This window comes from Apis mellifera, linkage group LG12 (assembly GCF_003254395.2).
Source record: "Apis mellifera strain DH4 linkage group LG12, Amel_HAv3.1, whole genome shotgun sequence".
Classification (NCBI taxonomy): domain Eukaryota; kingdom Metazoa; phylum Arthropoda; class Insecta; order Hymenoptera; family Apidae; genus Apis; species Apis mellifera.
The window spans coordinates 4,699,338-4,719,297 of record NC_037649.1 but is presented as its reverse complement, the minus strand read 5'-3'; the positions used below and the strand labels follow the sequence as shown (position 1 = coordinate 4,719,297).

At 37.9% G+C, this 19,960-nt stretch overlaps 1 protein-coding gene across 1 annotated transcript in view; it reads right to left on the bottom strand.

Annotated features, from left to right (window-relative positions):
• LOC413125 (LIM/homeobox protein Lhx9) overlaps positions 1-19,283 on the bottom strand; it is a 196,111-nt gene extending 176,828 nt beyond the window's left edge. Inside the window, exon 1 of the mRNA XM_016915530.2 lies at positions 18,349-19,283. The gene's annotated coding sequence lies outside the window, so the exon portion shown is untranslated. The remainder of the gene's footprint in view (positions 1-18,348) is intronic.
• Between the last annotated feature and the right edge of the window lie 677 nt (positions 19,284-19,960).

The following is a 19,960-nucleotide window of genomic DNA, read 5'->3' as shown; positions in this document are numbered from 1 at the left end:
TGAAAAGGTTTTTACTCGTTTATTTTTTATAAATTCTGTGTGTAATTTGAGGTAAATATTATCTTTGTTTTTCCATGGCAAATACTAGGTTTGGAATGGACTCGAAGATAGGGAATTTTCAAGCGTTCTTAATTTGCTTATTAAAATTTAATTTGTTTATGTTGAATTCGACGAGGGATGTTAACATCTGTTAATGGCAATTATATCTATATTACAACAATGGTGCAGGAATAGACGCAACGGGAACGTGGTGGAGACCGTGTTTGTAATCGTGCACGTGTAACATCTTTGAATGTAAGTACATATATCTGCGTTTTATGTTCAAGAAAACAGCTAGACGGAAATTGTATTTCTGAATGTTGCTTCGCGTGGGTGATGAATATTATGAATATCAAATCAAGAAGGATGTTTACTTGCTTGTAAGCATCAATAAATTATTTTGCCGAGAGTTATTCATTACTTGGGGATGTTAACAATTTTTCTATTAATATAAAATTAGAAATATTATTATTATTACCAACATCCATATAATTGTCAAACCTTTTCCATTTAGTTTCAAAATATTATTCATCATTATAATACGAAAATATAAAGAGAAGATTTCAACAATATATAATTTTAATAAATAATTAAAAGATTATATATATCCCTTTCAAAAATAAATTTTAGTTTCTTCTAATTTCATTCAATTGAAGAAATATTCCTAAGATAGATGAATCGAAAGAATAGTTATAGTCCCTTTCCCAATAAGACAACAAACAAACAATTTATTCGTCATCGTCATTGTTCAAAAGTATTTTCTATCAAGATACAAGAAACAATAGGATCTGCATTTACCCACGAAACGATTCTTCCTTCGCCTCAATTATATCTCGCGTCAACGATCAATCTTCCTAGATCCACCATTCGCATCATCGTTGAATGTTTATCGAACCCAGTTTCTTCTCTATCACGCGCAAAAAAAAAGAAAAAGCTCTCCCCCCTCCTACCTGCCATCCTCACCCTTCGGTACTTCAATTCCCGTGAAATAGCTAAAATGGCCGGCGAATCCAGCGGCAATCGAAATTACAGCAATTAACGTTATTGCTTGGAGCGGCGTCGCGCGTATCCGTCTTGTTCTTCTTCGCGTTTCAATCCACTTTCTCGCTTTTCCCCCCGATACGGATCGAGTGGGCGTACATATATATATATATATATATATATATATCGTAAGGAGGAAAAGAGTGATCGAGAGTGGTTGCGATAGCACGATCTCGAATACACCTCGTCTCTCTGTACTTTCGAGGCCGATAAGAAACGAGGTTGGATCCTCTCTTTCCGATGTAAAACCCTTCGACGATTCTTAACGTGGCCAATCGAATTTCTTGTAGTATTTATAAAGGGTGGAAGGTGGCCTAAGAGGAAGCCACTTTGGGAATTGACTTGGGAGAGACATTGAAATAAGATCGTTTATGGATATCTTGTATACGGAGTTTTTAGGGGAAATAGTAATTTTTGTCTGTCCAAGTTTGGAAAAGATGTATTGGGATTGGGGTGGAAATATACTCTGGATCTTCTTTTTTATTGTTTTTTGTAAGCAATTTGTGTAAGAGTTTTATAAAGTGATTGAATAGGATAAAAAGAGTCTTAATTACGTGGATGGTTAATTGATTGATTGATATGAGAAATTAAAGAGGGAAAAGATAATTAAAATTGTTAAGTTTTTATTTTATTTTATTTCGTGACTTTTTAGAAAATTTTTTCAAAAGTTTTTACGAAGGTTTCGATGGAATGAAAGAATAATTCTTTACAACTCTTAATATATATATAAGAAAAAGAAAGAACGATCAAACCTAACTAAAACCACTAATTCTCTCCATTGAACAAGAAGAACGATCATCTAAAATATCCATAATGAATGAAAAATTCTTCAGAAACCTCATCATTTCAAAATTCAACAAAAACCATTATTCCATCTGGGTGTACACCAACCGGCGTCCAGTGTAATCGTCCAGGAAAGGAGGCGAATGAATGAGGGAAGGGCGCGAGATTCGATGGGAACGAATCGATGTAACTTAGCTAGGGATGTAAATGAAACGGAACTTCGAAAATTTCATGAGAAAAGTTCACCAGCGAATCAACTTTTCCTTCAACTTTCGGAACAATGGCTTTAACCTATCCTAAAAATGGTTCGCGAGATAATCTTCCCTGCTCGATTTTAAAACAAATAAATGTGGAGGGTGTATCGATGGACCCTCGTTGCGTTCGACGGATAATCTCTGTTCACGGTTGAAAACCAACTCTCTCTCCCTCTCTCTCTCTCCCAAGCAAACTTCGTATTCCCATTTCGCGCTATGATCCATCGTTAGGAGGAGGGGAGGAAGGCTAGATTCGGTGAATTAGCGAAATCCTCTTGGAATTGGAGTGGCGTGGAGTGTTGGCCGAGTCCCTTAGCGCTCCATTAGTATACATAATAATAAACAACAATCGCGCATTGTTACACGGGAAATTAGCGCCTCCTCTTAGCCACCTGGACCCGCAACGCAACCGACTTTTCTCCGACTGACCACATTTTCCCGTGGGAACGTCTAAAAGCCAACACGTTCTTATTAGCTTTCTTTCGCCTCGGTTGGCTAAATGTCATTGAGAAAAGAAGCTGAAAGCTTCTTCCTCTTTTTGTCCCGGGTTTGATGTTCGTTGGAGAGCAGTCGTTGTGCAAGGAATGGAGCGAGCGAATGATTTCCAGTTGGAATTATATCGTATGGAGTTTCGATTTGCTTTTTGTATCGATAAAAATGTTTCGAGAAATATAACGAAGGATATAAATTTTTAAATATCTTGCAATCATATAATAATATTCAATTTTCAAAGTTTTTAAGTTAAATTATTCCATTGTTCAATAACACAATACATCTTAATAGTACAGACCAACTTAAATTATAGAAATTATTGGGTTGGCAACTAAGTAATTGCGGATTTCAGTTGAAGTTGATGACGACCTAATCAAAGCAATAATCGATTCGGATCGTCACAGTACAACTCGTGAGATTGCAGAGAAGCTTCATGTATCACATACATGCATTGAAAACCACTTAAAACAACTTGGCTATGTTCAAAAACTCGATACATGGGTTCCTCACGAACTGAAAGAAAAACATTTAACGCAACGCATTAACAGCTGCGATTTGCTAGAGAAACGTAATGAAAATGATCCATTTTTAAAACGACTGATAACTGGCGATGAAAAATGGGTTGTTTACAACAATATCAAGCGGAAAAGATCGTGGAGCAGGCCACATGAACCAGCTCGAACAACATCAAAAGCTGGTATTCATCGAAAGAAGGTTTTGTTATCAGTTTGGTGGGATTACAAAGGAATTGTCTATTTTGAACTCTTACCACCCAACCGAACGATCAATTCTGTTGTCTACATTGAACAACTAACGAAATTAAACAATGCAGTTGAAGAAAAGCGGCCCGAATTGACAAATCGAAAAGGTGTTGTATTCCATCATGACAATACAAGGCCACACACATCTTTGGTCACTCGGCAAAAATTATTGGAGCTTGGTTGGGATGTTTTGCCACATCCACCATATAGTCCTGACATTGTACCATCCGATTACTTTTTGTTTCGATCTTTACAAAACTCCTTGAATGGTAAAAATTTCAATAATGATGATGATATCAAATCGTATCTGATTCAATTTTTTGCTAATAAAAACCAGAAGTTTTATAAACATGGGATTATGATGCTGTCTGAAAGATGGCAAAAGGTCATTGATCAAAATGGGCAACACATTACAGAATAAAGTTATTTAGTTCCATGAAAAAATTGTCTTTGATTTTCTAAAAAAAATCCGCAATTACTTAGTTGCCAACCCAATATTAATTACACAAATCTAATTGAATTAATTTTAACCATTCTCTTAATAATGTATCACTAGACTTGATTTCAGAGATTTTTGAATTATGAATTATTCTCTCACGATCTGTGAAACATTGTAAATATATTATCTTTCAAGATTTTCAATTTCCCAAATTAAATCGAAAAAAGCAGAGCAGACCAATTCGCTAAAGAAGAGGATCACGATCAACGAAGGGGGGATTAACTTCACTTCGAGAAGTGGAGAGAAGTCGAATGATGGACAATATGCATAGCATTGTCCGGCGAGTCTAATCGAGGAGGCCACCTTTTTGGCGCAGGCCACCTGTCGCAGGGATGGCCGGTGTCGGATCACAATCCGGTCACCCTGTAGACCATGAACTCCAGTATAAAGTACGGTAACAGAACACCTAAGTAAGAGGTTCGTCGTGTTGCACACACACACATATACATATACATATATACCTCTTTCTCTTTCTCCCTGTGTGTAGTCAAGAGGTATATTAGCGTGTGTTGTTTGTACGACGATGAACGTAAAGAGGAGAGAGACTCGACGTACAAGGTTTTAGGTAGTTAGACGAAGAAAAAACGAGGGAAAAGGAAAGATATATATATATATACATATATACATAGAAAGGCATACGAAACAACCGAGAAAATGAATGAGAAAGAGAAAGGAACGAGCGAAAGAAAGAGAGATGGAAAGTAGCAGGGGGAACGGTCGTTGAAATGGAGAGGAGAAAGGAAGAGAGTGTGGAGAGGGTGGTCGCGTGCGCGAGAGAGAGAGAGAGAGAGAGAGAGAGAGGAAGCGCAGGCGCACGTGAGTATGTTACAGGGATGGCCAGGGGGCAGCTAACGTTTATAATATTAACGCTAATGGACTACCTTATACCTTATATACCATACCGACCCTTCACCAGCCCTCTCTCCCTCTCTTTCTCTTTCTCCCTATCCCCCTTCACGTCTCCAGACACCCTTCTCGGCACTCGCCAAAGTACAGGATAATATTCATGGATGTATTCGAGCTAATGCTGCGAGGCGTTCCAAGAGAAAAGGGTGGAGAGAGGTGGCTCGTGTCAGATAGAGAAACAACGAGGAGAAAAGGAGTTACGTTCGAACGAGTTTGAAAGTAACTCGAATATAGAATGTCGATACAAGTGTGTATATATGTATGCTTGCTTCAAATTGCCTCCTAAATCGGGACAGGTTTTCTCCGTGCTCGAAATATCCTTTTGGATGTATTGGCCATGATATATGTGTGTGTTTTTCAATGCGCGTGTATCGAAAAAAATTCTGTTCAAATTTTAATAAATATATGGGGGATATTCGATATTTGTTAATACGCGAAATATCCCTTTATTATTGGATAAATCGATCAAAAATTATTGTATTTATGATACGTGTATTTGTATGGTTATATTATTACGTTGATTTAAATCGACTTGCATTGACTTTTCGTTTCAATTTTCCCATCAAGTGCGTCCAAAAATATTGAATACGTATCGCTAATAGCTACCCTATTTTTGTACGAGGAAAAGAGGCATTGGTCCACAATTTATTTTTCCCTTTTTGGAATAAACGTCAAATCGATCGAATGATCAACGTTGTTATATTCGAAATGATTTTATAGATGCGTATAAATCTAAATTCGGAATGCATCAATTTTAAAAGTTGGAGCTTGAGTTGAACAATATTTCATCAATAGAATCTTTGAAACAATTACATTGAATCACATAACCTTCTACAATTAAAATAAAATAAAATAAATTAATAATTTCCATATTTAGATCTTTTCTCCACGATTATCATCCGATCAGAGTTAAAAGAATACTTGTCCACTCAAAGGATTTAAAGATAAATATATCCAACACGATATATATACAATTCCTGGACAAATTCCTTCACCCTTCTCATTCGATCAATCATTATTATCCATCGTTGACTGGTTTGGGGAGTAGTCGAAAAAAAATAATTTCCTCGTCGTGACACCTTTACACCCGCATTATCCATCCAATATTCCTCCGCGTCACCTTCCTCCTCCCCCCCCTTCAATTCTTTCAAAACTAATTGGAAACGACGCGACACGCGTCGCCTCGAGTCGACTCGAAACCATGGATCCGATAAATCTCGCGTCGCCCCTATTAACGTGGTAATTCGTAAATGGCGCGTCTGAAACGCAAGAAATAATAAAAGCGGACCCCTCTCGGGTGGCGCGCGCGCGCGCGCGCCGGATCCACTCTTCTCATCAATATACGGCAGAGTAATATTCATAATGTAATGGAGGCGTAATGTAAGCTAATGCATCCTGCAATTTCTTGAAAGCATTCGAATAATTCAGCGAGGGCCGCCAGTGTATTCCTAATATACTTAAAAATTTCTGCCAAGTATCGAACGGGAATAATCGACGTTGGGACGCCTTTATGAGATTGGAAACGCGTTCGAGTAACTGTACCACCAACCCTGCCTATCCACGTATCCACCACGCCAGACACACGGGCACCGGATATATATCTTATTTCAAAGCGAGATTTTCAATCGTCGAGGCTCGCTCCTTCTCTCTCTATCCATCTGGCTGTGTTACGTAACCGACTAAAGGAAACTATGCGAGCATCCCGCGTAGAGAGTTAACTCTGCGAAAGGGTTTAAGGTTCCCGTTGGATGGGAAAAAATTGTTCTTCCAACGCTTTTTCCACGGTCGAGGAGAGAAGGTTGTTTCGAGCGAAATTTAAGGGAAATTTTGGTTGTTCCTTTTATCGTTCAAGTTGAATTGAAAATGTTACTCGAGGGAACATTGTAATTGGCGAGAATCAGTAGAGAGAGGATTTATTGAGTGATGATGCAAGGTGAGTATGTTTATATTAATTGGTGGTAAATTTTAATTCTTAAGATGTTGATGTGTTATTGATTAATCAGGAATTTGTTTCATAATGAACATTATAATGAACGTTTTTGAAGTAAAATGAGTTAAAAAATATAATAGAGCTTTATGAATAGAGGAATAAATTAATTATAATATGTCCAAATTTGAAATTAATTTGTTGTATAATATAGTAACAATTTTATTATTCATTATTTAATGATAAGGGCCTATCAAATTTCTTTATTGAAATTTCTTATATTTTGATAAATTTTTATAAACATTTATATTTATTCATACATACTTAAAATGATATATATTCTTTAATAATATAAGGATCACTTGTATATTTTATTTCCTTTAAATTTTTATAATACAAATCATTATTATCTGTGATCTTACTATTTGTATTTCATGCCACGAAAAATAGAGAAAAGAAGAATGAATTCACGGATCTGATCTATCTTATACGAATTGATTAATAACTTAAGATCCCTCAAATGCAAAATAAATAAATCGGTTGCAGCAATTAATATATTCCATCCAAAGCAAGAAAGAAGAATCGAAATGTAATCTTTCCACCGATCCGAAAATATTTCATAGAAAATTGATAGATAAACATTGTTAGATGAAATTCTCCGTAAAAAAAAATAAAAAGAGAAACGTCGTCCATTATCGATGTCCCTCGGCCTCCGACGTTTTCCAAAACGTCTCTTCTCGAGGATTCATTAAAAATAATGGATATTCATTAAAAATAATGAAACACCGAACGCGAAATACTGGCTCGATTATTTGTTCGAATCGCACTTAACACCATTAAAAGGTTTCGTTATTTTTTTCCTCCTCTTTCTTTTTCTTTTTCCTCCCCTCCTTCCTTCCTTCCTTCCTTTTTTTTCGACAAATTCTTCGCGGATTGAACTCCAACCCCCCCTCTTCCCCCCTGCGCCCAACCCTCTGACTTAACGCGCGCGTATACGCGGGCGCAGATTGAAAATTATATTTCTGTCACGGTCGGTGAGTCGCGCTAAACGAAGCAATTCATTTGCGCCCACTGTAAGTTCGATTCGTTAAATCTGTATCCGAGAGCGAAATTTCGTTTTAATTATCGAAATGAACGAACAGACGGACAGGGAGGGATCCGAGGGAGCGACGGATTCGAAAGGAAAAATATCATCGTATAATTGGATCGTTAGGAACCGAATTTCCCATTTCCTCTTCCCTTCCCCTCCCGTGAAATCGAGAAATTGTATTCTTATCGTGGAGATGTTGAAGAACGTGGGCAAGCTAAACATAATTATGCGTTATTTGAATTCGAGAAACTTTGGGAGGGAAAATTCGAATTATTGTTTAAAACGAGTCGATGAAAATAGTTTAAAATTTATTTTTATCGACAAATATCATTTTTATTTCAAAACAATTTAATTTATAACTCGATAAGTATATGATATAAGTGTCGATAAAATTTGTATTGTAAGAATAATATAATTGTCTATTGATGATTCTACTAATTTGGTAATTCTGGTATTAAGTCAAAAGCAAATATTTAGATTATTTCAGATTCTTCAGAAAATAGAAAAATATATATCTAAAAATAGACCAAATTGTAAAATTAATTAAAGTTAAAAATTGTTGCTTGAAAAATAAAACTATTTTATCTTTCAACATTATTTATATTAAAATTTAAATATATTTATTTCAAGATATTTGCATAAATTGCTATTAAAATATATACTTGAAATACCATTTCAAAGTAAAGTTTGCTTGCAAAATAAACTGTGACATTTACGATACCACCAATCATTTTATTCTCTCCTGTACCAGATTCTCCATTAAAAAAAACTGTAAGATGAATATTTTCAAAAAAATATCAATCTTCTTAAGAAAACAAAATTTAAATATATATTTAATTCGTACAATTCCAAGCCATTAATAATCCAACATTAATTAAACAGTATTAACAATAAAGTAAAAAGAAAAGAAAGAAAGAATATGTATTTTCAATTATCCATTTCAAAAATCGATTTTCAATCCTGAAAAATATTTACTCGAAATTAAGATGGCATTCGATTCGATTCATTAAGAATCTGCCATTCAACGAAACGTGTCTCGTATCAAGAGCAACCTTGTCTCTCCCCGGAGGATCAAGATTTTTCGATGTCGCAACTATTTATTCCATCGGTGGTTGGATTAATTTCGTTAAGAGAAATCGTTTCCCATTCCCATCCCCATTGCACAACTCTTCCCCGGTTCACTCCACGGTGAATAAATTTTTCATTAGCGATTATTAAATCCGCCAAGGAATTTCATTTATCACTCATTCCTTGGTGGAACGTTCAATTGGCTTAATGTCAACGAAACATATATTGAAAATACCTCGAGAAAACTATTCGACTGGCGATGTTGCATTCCCCTATCCCCCTCTCACTTCCTCCCCCCCGTTTCGCGAATTCATTTCGCGACCGCGACACGAGACTCACTCTCTTTGACCCCGTAATGAAAATTTACGGGTACTTCAGCTATTTCCTAATTACGACCGCTTCCAATAGTTGCATATTGAATAGATTCGTCGTTATACGCCAACGTTTCAATGTTGCCAGGATTTTTTTTCTTTCTTTCTTTTTTTTTTTTCTCTCTCTTCTCAACTGGACCGGTTTCTGTGCACAAGTTAGTTGTCCTCGTTACGCTCGCGTTAGGAATAATGCGGGTTATCTATATTATAGATTTTAGAAATGGAATAATGAAAAAATAAAAAATTGTTTAGGAATAATTTAAAAAGAAAGGAAAGGAAGGAATGAGAATTGTCTGGATGTTTAATAATTTTGGATTATTATTATTATGCATAGGCAATTTTGAAAATAGGAAAATTTGGAAAAAGGGAAGATGAGTGAAAATTGTTATCATTATTCAATTGTTAGAAATTTTCAAGAAGAATAAGGTTACAATTATCTTCTTTTCTTTAATGGGATTGTAAATAAAAAAGGGAAGGGAATTGTCTTGAATGTCACTAATTTAATTTCTATAAAATATAAAGTATTTGTCTCGCTGCAATTGCAATTCATTTTAATTTCGCTGCAATAATTAATCTTAATGAAGTACAAATTTAAATAAAAGAAGAGATATAATTATCTCGAGTATGAAAAATGTATCGTTTTTGTCCGGAAGAAAGGGATATTTTTTTTTTTTAAGAGATCAAGGAAAATAATTTCGTTTGGTTAAATTTGAAATTAAATAATGAACGAAACAATTGTATCATCATATTTCAGTTACTTTTATTTTTATACTATTTATCCTCATCTTTAGGGAAAAAGAAATATAATTTTGAAAAATTCTACTTTGACGCGATAGAAATTAAAAATTGTATTAAAAATGAATTTCTTAATTAGAAAGAACTAACATGTAAAAATTAAGGTGTAATTTTAAATTTTATCTTTAGAAAAATCAAATAAAATTTAGACAATATAAATTACTTGCTCCTATATTAAATTACTATTAATTAAATTTATAACAGTTCAAATGAAATTTTGTTCACGTAAATGAAGTTCCACTCTGTGAAAATTTTTGAAATTTCACAATTATTGTCTTCCAAACTGTATAAAAAATTGAAAAAAAAACCAAAGAATTATTAAATTACCACATATTACCAATTATTAAATCGCTACATACTTTAATAATTTTTTTTTTCAAATCGAATATTTCAAAAAAATTCAAGACGATCTTTGTACCTTGAGAAAAACAAAACATCGGAAAATTAATCACCTCTTCATACCAAACACATTTTATCTCCAAATAATCCTTTCACGTGTGAATTCACTTAAATGCAGATCCCAACAATTTTAACTAAACAATTTTTAATTCATCATTCAATTCCCAAATTCTGAAACCTGAATTTCAATATCAACGAACGTCGATCGATCACCCCTCTCCCTCTTCCCCTCAGCAACGAGCCCCTCCCCCATTTCCAAAGACTTGTACACTTAACTTTTAATCACTATCATATAACTAATTAGCCCGTGGTGGCCAAGGGAGGGAGGGAGGTTTTGTATATTAATTTAATTTTCAATCTCTCCTCTCTTCTCACGGTGGGGTAGGGGGGTAGGGGGGTAAATTCTTGGCGCAACGTTAGTTTTAATCAACCCTTCGCCCCTCGCGTCTCCTCGCCCCGGAAGCGCGGAGAGGACAGAAGGAGGGGGAGGGTTGGAAGGGTTATAGACACGGATGGAGGGATGCGCGCGGAGGAGAAGGGGACGGCGGCGGCGGCGGCGGCGTGGAAAGGGGTAGAAGGCAGAATGGAGTACACCTACTCAGCTAATAAAAACCGGCAATAAAAACCACCCCTTAGGACCGACGGCTCTCTCGCGCTTTTCACCCCCTCCTTCCCCTTCCCTCCCTTCCCGCCTCCACTCTTCTGGCCTCCCCCCCATCCCCTTTCCATCCGCAGCCTCCGCTAGCCCTCGCCAGTCCCTTCTCCTACCCCTCCCCTCCACCGGTGTCCCAGCTTCTATCTTCGTCTCTCCCTCTCTCTTTCTCTCTCTGCTTCGCAAGATCCTCTCTGTCCCTCGCCACAGCAGGTTTATTCACCTGGCCGGGATTAACTTTAATCAAGTATTTACATTTTAATTCGCTGCCATGTACACTCGACCGACCTACAGGTCCTTTACGATAACATCGTCGTTTAATTGCAAACTGCCACTTTCGTTACGACAAGACGTCTGTGCTCTAGCCTCTAGTAGTGTCCGGTTCGAGTGAGGAGGAAGAGGAGGAAGAGGAGGGGGGAGGAGAAAAGGTGGAAACGGCGTCGAGATAATAAGTCGGAGTCGGTGAAAATGCTAGGCCGTGGCGAGATGCGATCGGGGAAGGGAGGGGGAAAAATTGGTTGTTGCCGAGTGTCGATCGAGAAAGTTGAGAATGGTCGAGCTATCGATAATTCGAGGAATCAGCGTTAGAATTCTGTTCTCCGTTGAAAGGATTGTTATGATTATTCGAAATATTTTTTGGATGTATACTATGCGAGGTTTTTTGGTTTAAAATTTGGATTAGAATACGAGTATTGAATACTAAGAGAATAGAGTTTAGAGTTTCAATAGTATTCAAACATGTGAAAGAATATTTCAAATTTTCTAAAAAGAGAGTACAATATACGAATATCAAATTCAAAGGTTTGATTATTAATTTACAATTTCCGACCATATTGTGGTACCATAAAATTATCGATGTAATGAAATATTGCACAACAAGCTGCACAATCTAAATTAAATAAATATTTAATCCCATTTACCACTCGCAATCAGATCTATTTGGATATTTTCAACGAAATGGATATTCGATATAATACTTTCATTCGAACAATACTAACTCCTTATACCGAGCAGTTTTGCTTGTCATTGATTTTCTTCGAATCGTGCAGATTGATACAGAAATACGAAGCAGTCAATCAACGCGTGAAATTAAGACAAAGAATTCTTAGTATATATAAAAAAAGAAAAAAATAATTCAATTTTATATTTTCTTAAAAGCCGTATAAAGCTTTTAAACTTAAAAGACGCGTACAACTTCAAATATTTCAATATATCTCTCAACTGAATACTAAGAAAAATACTAAATAGAGAACTAAATTTTAATTAAAAAGATCAGAATTACCGTGTGAAAGAATGGTCGAGCACATATCTTATACGTGAATCGCATAAGCGAATCCGGTATGAAAAAAAGGGATAAGAGGCTTAATCTCTGCGTTTAAGAGACAGTGGAACGAGCGTTTATCGCGTTTCTCTGTTTCTCGTTCAGCGAAGAATAATTATTCTTTTTCTCCTTTTCTTTCTTTTCTTTTCATTTATTTTTCCTTTTTTTTTTTTCCCCCTACGTTTAAATGTAGCAGAGCTTTTCACATATTATCGAGTCCCGGCGATAATCGAGCCTAATCTGACGTGGCGCGAGGCTGCAGCTTATCTCGCGTGACAGCTGTTCCACGTCGCGCGATACGTTTCTAATTGGACTTAATTGGATCCTTTGTTGAATTTCATTTGACGCGAACTCGTTCCACTAAGCGGCAGATGCGCAACAAAATCGAATCGCGTCGTTGCTCGGCGAAAATTAAAAACTAGTCGCTCTAATTGCGAATGCGTACTCGTTCGACGTCTTGTTTTTGATCCTAATCTATGGATATATAAACTCATTAAACTCGATACCTCGATCTTATAAATTATAATTTAGACTTTGATCACATACATTGCGCGTACAAATATTTTTATTGACAAATTTCATCTCTGATATATATGATTCTGTATAATCATTTTACCCATCGCACATTCTTTCGTTCGATTCATTATTGTTATATCAACACGTTTAATTAATATCGTTGATCAGCATTTTTAAGATTAATTTGCATTTTAAGGTAATTTGTTTCTTTTTTTTTTTTTTCGATTTTTAAAGTCACCGTGACATTTAATAAACCAGTATGAGCTTATATTTTGCGCATCTTACTTGCATCATTGCCATTTTCTTGGAATTTATTATTGCCTATTGATCTCTCTGATCTTAATATCATGGATTAACATTTTTAAGGAAATTCAAAGATTTCATCATTTATTTGATCAAATACGAGAAACAAAAAAAATAAATTGCTTTGTATAAAAAAGTATTCATAGATAATTATATAAGACCTTAACAATCAATTTTCTTTCTTCTCCTTAAAAATTTTAACTTTCCCATTTCGTGCCATTAAAAGAAAAATCTCGATATTGGTTGGATACGTATTTCCTGGTATTTTTTTCAACAATACTTACTTAACTTTCTAAATAATTGCTCGCTCGTTTCATTGTTAAGAATAACGTATAAATCTACGCCAATAATAATATTATTTTTTTCATACTACTTATTAAAAATATACATATTGAATAGTATTAATTTTTCACCCCACGCTTGTGTTAAGAATGCTGGATGCAACAACGATAACCGAACTACACAATTTTACACAGATTCTCGGAGCGCGCGTAAACTAAGTTTATTTTTATCCCCGTTTGCCCCGTCAACATTAATACAATTTCGACACGTTTACAACACGCGAAAGCCGAACGGAATGGCCGACTGAGAATAAACATCGAAACAACACAGGGACGAAAGGAAAACGAGGGATATCGGGGGGGAGGGGGAGGGCAGAGGACAAGAGAGCCTGGTTTCAGGGTGCAGCAGGTACCCGAAACTATTCACGCTTCCAAAGTATTTGGGTCGACCATTTGACAGGTTGTAGAGGCTGGTTATGGGTTTCAGGGTGGTCAAGGACCAAATTTATTATTTTACGACGCCCCCTCCTCCCTCCCTCCCTCCCTGCCACCCGGCCGCTATTTTCGCGCCTTTTTCCTCCGACCTCGGCCAACCCTCCTTGCGCGGCGCACCCCCTCCCTGCCCCTCACATTTTTACGATCTCATTCAGGTGTCAAACTTTCCAATTAACGAACACGGGGGTACGGGGGAACAATGAGTCGGCAGATCCGAATTTTTGCACGTTCACGATCTGCACGTTCCTGCCTTGGAAACGGGGCGGAAACGGATCCGAAAGTTGTTTTTTTTTTTTTCGCGGCCCGGTTCCTGGCTCTCCCGACCGTTCAACCCGTTTCCAAGCAATAAATAGACCGCGGGAAATTTATACATTTATGGAAAATTTAAATGTAAATAAATCCATAGAACGTGAATGCGATATGCAAAGTAGTGGTGGAGTGTAACCAAAGGAATATTATTATTATTATTTATTATTTAAAAATGGTGAAATGAATTTTATTATTTTAATTCCATTTTTTGTATTCGTGTTTATAGAAATTTAAATTAAGCATATGGATATCCATAGTCTGGATGGAGCAGCAACGAGAAGATTTTTTTTTTATATTTGTGTATTTTATGGAACAATGATCGTATGCAGGTGTGATTAATTGAATTTATTATCGATGGTGAAAATCTGGGTTATACTTAATAAATTATATTTTTTTTTTTTCGTGGAATAATTATGATGAAAGTATCCGCTTTGTTTATCTTATCTTCATTTAATTACTTTAAATGAAAAGAAATTAATAGACAGAATAAAGATGCTTGGATTTTGATGGGAGAAAAATTTAACCAAGATTTTCTTATTCAATAAATTTTGTGAATAAATAAAATAAATAAATAATTGATTTAACTTTGACGTTTTTATTCGAGATTTCTCTACCATTTTCAAACTTTTGAACAAAATGGTAGAATAGATTTTTAAATCTTCATAGCTATATCTTTTTATTCTATAAAAAAAATTCTTAAGCTTATCAGGCGAGAACTGAGAAAGGTTTATTGTTCCTTTAGAGATATAAAAATATATAATAAAATAAAGAAATTTTTATAAAATTGAATGAATGCAAATATTTGTAAATGAAAATTTCTTATTCAATTTTCATTCTCGCGTAATTTCTCTTTTCAAAAAAATCATTCTTCGAATTATAATTCTTGTAAAAACTTAAATAACCACGTCTAGAAAAACTAGAAATAAAGAAGAAGAAGAATCTTTTTTTTACTTCCCGAAATAATGACTTTTTATAAATTAAATAACCTATAATCTTTTATTAAGCAGATTAAAAATAATTACTATATTGAATGAAAATTTATTTTCTAGATTTATTGCATCTTCTTTTTCAAAGACAATATTTTCTTCAGTGATATATCATTTATGCCACGTGATATGTCATTTACACTAACTCTTTTCAACGTTCTACAATTTTAAAATGTTTAAAAAATATTTTAAAATATCTACTTGTCAATATTTCTAAAATTATTGCACATAAAGTAACTGACACAAATGTGCAAAAGTATTTAGAATATTTATACATTGCCTAAATATATCCACTGTCAAATATTATATGCACGTCGAGCTTAAATTGAATAATGCCTTATCCATTGTTTTATTATAACAATGCAAATTATAACGAATTAAGTGATAAATATTTTTATTTTTAAGTATAATTTTCAAAATTTCTAAACTATTCGATATTTAATTAGATAATGTACGAAATACAAGACGGAACGAAAGACGCGTTTGAATATACGATTATCCGTGTGAAAGGAACTTCGATAATAATACGTTATAATGAGAATATTTACTACGTTGTCTTGATGATGAGTCTCGGTTCAAGACATTCGAATTGCCCTAATTCCGTGTGTGAAGCCCGCCGCGAAACAAACGCGGCTCGAAACTGGGAAACCAAAATAACACCCAACAGCAATATTATACCCGTGGAAATATTTTATAACCGACTTGCATCCACGCCAAAGTAAATTATGTTATCGATAATATACGTCGCGATAATGGTAAGTCGTTGAAAATAGTCCGTTACTTCGACTACCTGTATTGAGTCATTCTCAAATATAGGTATTACGAAGATATCTAGAATCTACATCAATAATGATAATATTATCATGCGATTATAATTTCTATGTTTTAAAATTTTCTTAAAGTGTATAATGTTTAGAAATTATAATTTTTGCTAACAAATTTAGAATAGTCATGGCGATTAAATGTTTCTATCGGTATTTATATTTAAACTGGTGATGAAAAAAGGTTTTTTGCTATCTATATTGACAATTTTTCTTTCTTCTATGTTTGTGTAATGTTTGACATTTCAAAATTAACGTTTAACAGTCAATTTAACAAGTATATACGTAATACGATACTTTGGTTATTTATTGAATAAATAATTTTCGCTGAAAGAATATATTCCATTTTCTTTTTAACATGTTTCTTCATTGATAAAAAAGAATTTTTAGAATCCTTTTAGAATCCTATCATTTTTATTCTTCTTTATCAATTATTAACTCTTAAAAAAAAATCTCAAAGCTGTCAAAAAAAAAAGAATAATAAAATTTCTATAATATTCTCCAATAATAAAAATGTATTTCTTTGCGATATTTTTATAAAGAAAATAAAATTTAGATTAAAAGAGAAAGAATTATATTCAAAAGAATATATTATTACTAAATTATTATAAATAATTGGACGAGAAACAGTTCTCACTATTTATAATTACTCGACGAACGGCAAAATTAAATTTTTACCATTCCCCCACCTTCGTGCATTCCCACCCCCAAACAAAGCACAACTCGAAAATAATCAGTTTGCCCTATATATACTCTGCGAATACATCTCGGCTCGATTGTTGTTGAAACGGGAATAAAAAAAAAAAAGAAAAAAAAAAAGAACACGCAGGAACGTGGAAAATAAACGGCGATCGCATTGACCGGCGTATCTCGATAAAGAAACGATTCTTTCTCCGACCCGCCCTTTTGCCCCCTGCTTATTTCTCCCTCTTACCTTCCCAAAGATTAATGGGGTGCCGAGTAAAAGCAATTTCGACGAGCGGGGACCTCGTCGTGCGAATTTCGTTCGAATCTCCCTCCCCGCCCTCCCCCATCCCCTCCCCCATCCAAAATAGAAATCGAGCCAGAAGCGAAAAAGCATCGAAGGCGTAAAGCCGATCGAATCTGGTGTTCCTGCTTCGTGTGAGGCGGTGCGGTGGAAAGGGCCGGGCAGAGCGTCCAGCCCAGAAATCGTAAGCTCGCCAACGCTCGATAAGGAGCCAATTACATTTTAGCCGATGCTATCTGTCCGCCAGGAGGCGCGATAGCGGCGGCAAACTAATTGGCCGCGCCAGAAAGGAGATACACCGGCGATAGCCGCGTGAATTACAGAAAAGAAGATAGAAAGAGAGAGAGAGAGAGAGAGAGAGAGAGAGAGAGAGAGAGAGAGAGAGAAGCAGAAGGGCGAACTTCGGGGGTTGGACACCCCTCATACGAGGGCAACGGAGAGCGGGTGGAGGGCAGAAGAAAGCAGCGGAATATAAGCTTCCATCCCCTTTCTCCTCCTCTTCATCCGTCCCACTCTGTCGCTCATTGTCCTATCTCCGACGCGCATATAATCGCCGCGGAAGAAAGAAAGCCTCGAACGCAATTTCAAAGTTCGCAGGCTCGTTTGGCGGCCTGCCAGCGCTCACGTAACTAACTACTTGTTTTGCCAAGCGTGTGCACAACCCTCTCCCCGCGGCGGGCCGCGAGACCGCCACCGCCGCAACCGCACACCGGCCATCGCCATCGCCGCAGCCGGCGGCTGATCCTCTCGATTTTCGAAAAAGGTTAACACCTCGGCTAGCGTGGATCACCATTCGACCACGTGGCGACGGACGCGCCTGCGTGGCCCCAGCCTCGAGACCTTACACGGAAATTTCTTCTCTCAGTCTTCCCGTGCCCACCAGTTGGCACGATACCCTCGGCGATACCATTGGCGAAAACGTTTGACAGGGTTAACTTTGGGAATCGGGAATCGGTAACGAGAACTCGTGTTCGAAAACAGAAACCGAGACCAAGCGTATATACTACTACGCGCAATCAGCCTCCATCTGGATGCCACACTTGTCGAGGAAACAGCTGACGAGTGGTTAGGCGATAACAACTTTCAATGAAACGCGGAGATGTGATCCACTCCTCTGTTTGTCGAATATACGAGGACTCTCGTTAACCACGGATATCGAGAGATAGCGACGATAAGGTGTAGGCAAGGCGTAGGCAAGAAGCCTGGCTTAGGCGAGTCTTGATTGCCCGTGAAGATGCGTGAGACTCTTACCTCGATCCACGGCATGCGTAGGCTGTGTTCTCGGTCAAAGGTAATATTCCTTCGTGCCGCAAACAGTAGTCGCGAACAGACAACAAACAATAACACTTTCTGCACAACGTCGTCAAGATCAAAGAACGATTCACTTTTCGAATTTTCGTTTTTTTTTTTTTCTTTCAACGACACGATTCTTAGAGAGATCACAGAGATGCTTGTCGCCGTTGATTCACAAAACGAACGTTCGAAACCGTAGCGTAGATTAACGCGTAGAAACTATGGAGTGGTCCGGTGGAGTGGAGCGGACAGGTGTCAACGCACTGCTCCTCCCGATCCTCCTCGATATCACGATCCTTCCAACGAGGACGTTCTGTCACCGCGAAAAACCTCTGTGAATATAGAGAACACGAAACTTTCGTTCGAAAGCCCGCGTCTTCCACGCTCGACTATTGATCTTAAGCTCCGCTTCGTATCGCGAACACAGCACCTAACGACTCTCCAGTAGACGCACCAGCCACGGTGCACCTTGACGTCTCTCCGGGTCGTAGTTCAGCCAACTCGGCCAACGGGGCGCCAAAGATCCTCCTATGAACGGACGACGATGTCTTCCTGATGTCTTCCTGTCCTAGCATGGGTACACTGTCCTTCCGGTCGAAATCTTCCGCGTTTAGTCCTCCACGGCCGGGGTACAATATGAATCGGAGCACAGAGATACCGTAACACGATGCGGTAACACGGATGGATTCGCGTTTTCGCGATGTCACGAATCTCGCGCAACTCGTCGCTCGAAACGTCGATCGTTAGATACTCCGCTGTCAAACGTTAGGCCGTGGACCGGTGTGTAAGACGCGTTCGGACGCGAGAGCACACCGCGCGACGCGTAGAACACGTACAAGCCACGACACGAACCGTACGGCACGACGGCGGACGAGCGAGTGGGGCTTTGGAGCTTTCCCCCACTCCGCCACGGGCCGCGCAGTACGCCAGAGTGAGAGCGCCTCGAGCGCGAGTGGATAGGCTGCGAGCTACGAGCGGCGGGGTGGGGGGAGGGGATGGCGGAGAGTGCCGCGGCGAGGCGGTGGAGGGAGTTGGAGCGCGGGTGGTGGGGGTAAGAGTGCGAGAAGCGCGGGAGGGATGGTGCACGATGCTCGGGGTGCGGGACGGGCGCGGTGGGGGAAGGATAGATGGACGTCAGGGGCGTGAGTGAAGGAGGGGCATCGATATCTCCCCTCTTTCGCCCTACCTCGGCGTACAGTGAGCGCAGCCCGCACTCCACGCGACTTTGCGAGTGAAACATTTCGCGGGTTTCGCGGACGCTGGGCGTGGGATGGGGTTCCGGCTGCCGGAGGGGGAACTGGAAGGGAAACGTAGTGAGGGAAGACAACAGTATTCCCGTTAATTGAACGACTCTCGTAGAGAACGAGAGGGGTGGCGGCAAGATGAGGAGGCCAGCGACGGAGGGGGAGGATTACTCGCAGTAATTACTTATTTTTATTACGCTCCGCCTCTCTGCCTTCCCCCCCACCCACCCACCTTCGGTCTCCCGCTCTATCTGTGCCCGTGTTCCACGGCGACGAGAGGACGATGATGACGGCGGCGAGAGGGATAGAGTGGAGGAGAAGGACGA